Source organism: Branchiostoma floridae, chromosome 6, assembly GCF_000003815.2.
Source record: "Branchiostoma floridae strain S238N-H82 chromosome 6, Bfl_VNyyK, whole genome shotgun sequence".
Classification (NCBI taxonomy): Eukaryota; Metazoa; Chordata; class Leptocardii; order Amphioxiformes; family Branchiostomatidae; genus Branchiostoma; species Branchiostoma floridae.
Window position 1 is genome coordinate 2,904,952 of NC_049984.1, and position 5,829 is coordinate 2,910,780.

Sequence of the window (5,829 nt, forward strand, 5' to 3'; positions counted from 1 at the left end):
GATATATTGGTCAGGGGCCCCTCTGTATTAAGAAATCTTTATTGAGACGACAAAAGTGCAGCGACTTTCGTAAGGTCTACATGTATAACAACTACTTACAGTACAACTAAACAGACATATATGGATATCTATAGGTATGAATAATTAAGGAGGTTGGTCAGGTTGCACCCTGGTTGAAAAACAAGGGTTTCATATGTATACAGCCAATAAAAATCCTGCTTGCCACAGACTTTCTTGACAAGTCTGTTGTGATGTACTTGTTAAGGTTGCAATTTTAAAACTAGAAACTAACTTAATTATTCCAGTTTCACACCACGATATAACTGGCTGCAATGTTGTTTTAGTATTTGTATGCATAAATATGTATTTGAAAAATAAACCAAGTTCATTCATAGTTTCGACAAGATAAAAAACCCACTTGACTTAGAGATTTCTCCAACACAAAATATACATAAATACAAGGTAGTACAGTGTATCTCAAGCATAACAGGACTGCCTTCTTATAGTTATAGACAAACTTTACACACATTTGCATAAATTTGCATCCATTAACCTTTCCTTAAACAGCAAGCTTCACCTGCACAGTGCCCAGTACCAAGCAACCTGTTTCCATTTCACCATTGTCTGGCAGAAGCACTATTGACTCGACGGCAGCACTTTGTGTGGAGAAATGCCGTCAATGAGAGAGACTTTGTGATGATATTTACTCCTTGTTCCCCTTTATGTGAAAGCCTGCAATTACTCTCACAGCCAGACCTGTTTCAGTGTTTAATGTTTGATTCACATTCTTATATCAGGCTCTCTTTCCACCAGTTAGCCATTGAGCAAGTTTAGAATTGAGTTTATGTGACCCAAAATATGATGCACGATATAGAGTTTAAGTTAAACCCTTCCCGCGCCAAGGACGGTGCCCATTTCTGGTGCATAGGGCGGTGCCCATCTCTGTTTCGTTAGCCCTGGGCCACACACAACGCAATCACTACAGCAGGGGGCTAGTCCACTGGTAGTGGTGTGTGTTCAACTTCCATACTCTTTCCCTAATGCTGAGTGCTAAGCAGAGAAAGCAGCATGTACCATTTTTATAGTCTTTGGTATGACTCGGCCGGGATCGAACTCACGACCTTCCGAATGCAAGGCGAACACTCTACCCACTAGGCCATTGCACCGGCACGATATAGAAGTATAATCTAATAGAGAACAAAATATACAATATGTAAAAAGATTGATTCTATCTATGACAATCATTGAGTGACCTGTCAAATATTTAGTTGCTAAATGGAAAGAAAAATAGAAAATAGTGGAAAAGATGTGTCAACATCTTCCCTGAGTGACCTATCTGTTGCAATACAGAGTTAGGGTAGGTGAAGGTAGTAGTCCAGGGCTCGAAATACTTTTTTCTGCATACCTGCACTGGTGCAGGTAACATTGAAGATTACCTGCACCAGACAGATTTTACCTGCACCACTCTGAATTTAGGAAGTATCAATCATACTAAAACTGTTCAGGAACCACTGCTATTGTTTTCTTTTATACTTTATGTAGGTGGTAACATTCAATGCAGCTAAGAATAATCTACATACACCTAAATCATATGACATTTATTCATTCTATAAAAGTTAATTAAAACTCAGCACATGGACCAGTGCAGGTTAGGTGCAGGTAGACACCAGAAATACCTGCACAGCTCCAATTTTACCTGCACTAACCTGCATATGCAGGTGGTATTTCGAGCCCTGTAGTCCCATAGCCTTTTTGAGGCTGTTAGAGGGGGCAGTGGTTTGTTATCCACTGTGTCAAGGGTTACCTTTATCCTCTCCAACCGAAGTCAGACACCAATTTTTACACCTGGACAGAGTTAGGAAAGTCGTGTAAAGTACCAATTCCAAAGGGCACAACATCAATAGCATGTCAGGGGATTCAAACCCAGGACCTCTGGGTTCTAAGCCAAACACCCTAACCAATAAGCCAACACGCTGCCACCAATATGTGTCGGTTGAAAGCTTCTATTGTCAGACAGCGGTCCTATTGACTTGACGGAAGCACTTTGTCTGGAGAAATGCGGTCGGTTAGGGGACAACAAGTGCAGCGGTGGCGCCCCTGTGAACTCGTACGTCTATATTTAGAACAAAGCCGGGCAGTTCTATGAAAGGTGCACTGTGTTGGCTTCCCGAATTCCCACGTTCCAGTTTCGTGGTGAAGTTCGAAAGGAAAGTGAAATAGGTTTTACCTACATGAGTCTAGGGAGCTGCCTGAAACACATTGTCCAAGACATCTGTCAATAACAGGAAAATATGGCCTTTGAAGGAAAACGAATTGGTGTTGCCAGCTCAAACAGTGGCATACATGTAGGTCAGTTTGTGGGATGCCAATATATCACCTGCTGTTAGTTATTTTCTGTCATACCTGGGCTGCGAAAGCGTTCGATACTGGTGTGTGATAACTTTCTGTATCACACAGGCTTCCAAGTTGTATCACACGGGCTTCCTTCCAACTATTTCGAGCGGGCAGAGCGTGGCACGGGTGAAAATTCGAATACCGGATTCGGACATTTTCTCAACTTCTCAACATTTTCTCAACTGGTGCATTTCATATCGAAACATGTGTTTTCTCAGGTGAGTAGGACATAAGTCCCAGCATTCAGTCTTTCTTCATCTGGCCTGGATACCAGTGTGGGGATGGATATTTTTGAGATCGGGCTGGGGTCTGGTATCCAGGCTATTCCTGGGCTATTCTTCATCATAACCACAGCCATGACACACCACAGCCCTGGTCCTGTCACAAGAGGGACCACACAGCCTCTGATGATCCCACCTGATAACACTCAACTCAATCATCATCATCCGCCCTTCATTCTGGATACGACCCCCTGGGGGAGCCACAATTGCCATTTGACTGATACCCCCTAGGTCAAATTGGTCCCTGTCTGGCATGATAAAACATGATTTAATGCTTCTGGGGTCAGTGATTGCAGTTAATTCTGTGCCAGCCATCCGGAACAAGTTATTTTGTCAAGATATGCTGGGTGAAGTTTGATCCACTTTGGTAGGGTGCTATCTGCTTACCTATGGTGGTTAGTGTATCTACCTTATAGTACATGACATGTCTATTCGCATAACTGGCAGATGAAAAATGAAATATAAAAAGTTTTTTCTCCTTGATGATGAATCGTAGAGTTTCTTGCACAAAGAATAGGCTAGTCATATAAAATGTAAATAAAAGTATTCAGGCAGCATTGAAGAAAAGTATAAATAACCGAAAGTATAAACTGACTGAAAAGCATAAATGACTGAAATTTCTGTCTAACGTCCTTGGTCTTATATCATCAGATACTCTCCAATTTTTCCACATACTCTGACACAAAATATTTGTGTCAATGGGCAAAGAGACTCAAAGAGTAGCTACATGTATGATAGCTGTGGACACTATCAGAAAACACCACAAAAAAAATTATTCCCTCTCCAACCACGAAATGAAGTCGTGGCAAAACTAAATGACTTTACGGTACCTCCACACACAGCCCTGTTTACCAGTCCCCATGGCCCTGCCCTTGTTATTTGAGAGTTGCCCTGATAAGTGTCCAGGTGGGAGGGTGGGATCGGCGCTCTGGGTTGTGTCATGTTGTTTTATTTTCCTTCATTTTATTGGTTTAGTTGATATGCACTGTCATGGTTTACCCAAATTGGTACTAGTATTTTCCAGAGACATGGTGACTTGCAGAGGTTAGTCGAGGTGCTATATCTATAGAAAGTTTCGAGCGATTGCAATGATAGTTGGGACGCTTGGCTGTTGAATGCTTTATTTTCACTGTAAACATCCATGAACTAACAAATTAAATTGGTGTGGCCTTATATGACTATTGAACTGATAGGAGCAAAACTAGGCATTGACATGAAACAAAGTTTGAGGAGAAAAGGGTGCGAGAACAAGAAGAGGACAAGTTTCAACTCACGAGATGGGGAGGCTGCCGTACTCTCTCCTGTAAGCCCACTTCTCCACCTGTCTGAGCAGAGATGGGGAAAAGGAAAAGCAAGAAAACTGGAATTGAAATATTTGCCTTGATGAAGAGTTGAGAAAACAGAGTTAACGGATAAATATCTGATAATCATGATAGAAATGATGAGAAGAATGCTTGGAGAAAATAAAGCACAAAGTTATTATAGAAGAAAACATACCAGTGCAAAACTTGCTTTCTTGTACATTCCATGTCCTGAAGGGGAAAAGTCATTTGCAGAATGAGTAAAGCAGAATGTGTTGCAAAAGAAGTGTTTCATGGAAACAAGGGCCAGCACAAAGGACAAAGCTCTCTCAAATCTATAAAAAGCTGAAGAAATAAAGGATACTCGCCATAGCAGAAACAGTAGCAGGAACTGCCATTCTCCAAGCAGATGAAAGGATTGGTCATTCTCACTGTTTTATGCCTGTATCTTCTTTTAGTACTACATTTTCTATGGGGTCAATTCCTCCATTGAAAAGTGTAATTATACTACTTCATTCTATAGGCTATTTCTGTACACAAAGTTAAGTGCTTACTAAAAAGTTGTATCAAATTTTACAAGGGAATTCGACTAGAACGTGGGGAATATAAGCTGGATCCTTATGTCTGCTTGGAAATTAGAAGATATACACTGCAAACCTTCGTAAAAAGTCCAAGTTAAGTGCCAAAATCTCAGTCTCCAAGCAGCTTCAGCTTTGGCTGTTTTTGATGTGTTTTTATCCACTTTTGTTGGGCTTTCTATTTTGTACCATTTTCTTCTTGGACAAAATAGGAAACCTGACAAAAATGCCTAAAAAGACATCGGAAACACAGCCGTAGCCAAACCTCTGCTTGGAGAGTAATACTCACCCCCATCATTTCGACCTTTACGTGCACACCCAGATGCCCTTCACAAAACCGCCCCCCTCCCCAAGGACACCAAACCACTATGGATTTTCCCAGCAACGCAACTTTTTTGGCAGATGGACAAAAATCGTAGTTTCCTCCCGACCGTCCCCCCATCTCCTCCCATCGTCAGGCCTGGCCAGCCGGCGAGATGGCTCCACTACGCGTGTAATTACGCCGCGGAAATTGTTCCCCGTTCCCCGGCCCTTCGAGACTCGAGCCGACCGGTCATAAGTAATCACCGGTATGATTCATAATGGGAGGTCGCGACCCGAGATATGCTTTTCTAACCACCTAACAAGACACGGGGCAGGATAAAATGGGGGTTACAAGTGCGGAGAACGATCCATAAGTCTTTATTTGGCTAATAGATTTCCCATTATGCCCCGGCGCTGGGGTGACTTATGCGCCATTATTCACCATGAAGCATCTGGTGTGGTATGCTCTGAAGGGCACCCCATTCCTCAGTACATGTCACCTGTAAAATTACAGGTTGGGACGAAATCTACCTGCCAACTTGGCTGTGAGGATGCAAGTCATTAGACTTATATATCTAAAAGATTGTCTTTGGTTTGGCAAACGTTTGCAATACTTGTAATGTTGTTGAACATGTTTCGGCAAGCTTTTACAATTTTGGATTGTCAGAAATAAAATTTCCCCTGTGTCTGCAATCTGTATAGCTGGTATAATACTTCACGTCACCTGTAAAATTAAATGTTATGAGCAAATCTACCTGCCAACTTGGCTGCAAGGATGGAGGACTATAAATAACACCTTTGCCAAACTTTTGCAATGTTGGAAGGTAAATAATACTTCATTTCATGTCACCTGTAAAAGTACAGGTTGGGAGGAAATCTACCTGCAATGTCGTCAAACTTGCTGGCAAGGATGTGAGACAGAATCGATGTGAGCTTTCATGAATAAACAAAGGTTCATACAAAATAATCGGA

General features: G+C 41.8%; 1 protein-coding gene across 1 annotated transcript in view; it reads right to left on the minus strand.

The window, feature by feature from the left end:
• Nucleotides 1-4,170: 4,170 nt before the first annotated feature.
• Nucleotides 4,171-5,829, minus strand: part of LOC118417717 (chloride channel protein D-like) — a gene marked incomplete in the record, with an annotated part of 33,387 nt that continues 31,728 nt past the window's right edge. Inside the window, 1 exon segment of the mRNA XM_035823385.1 lies at nt 4,171-4,207.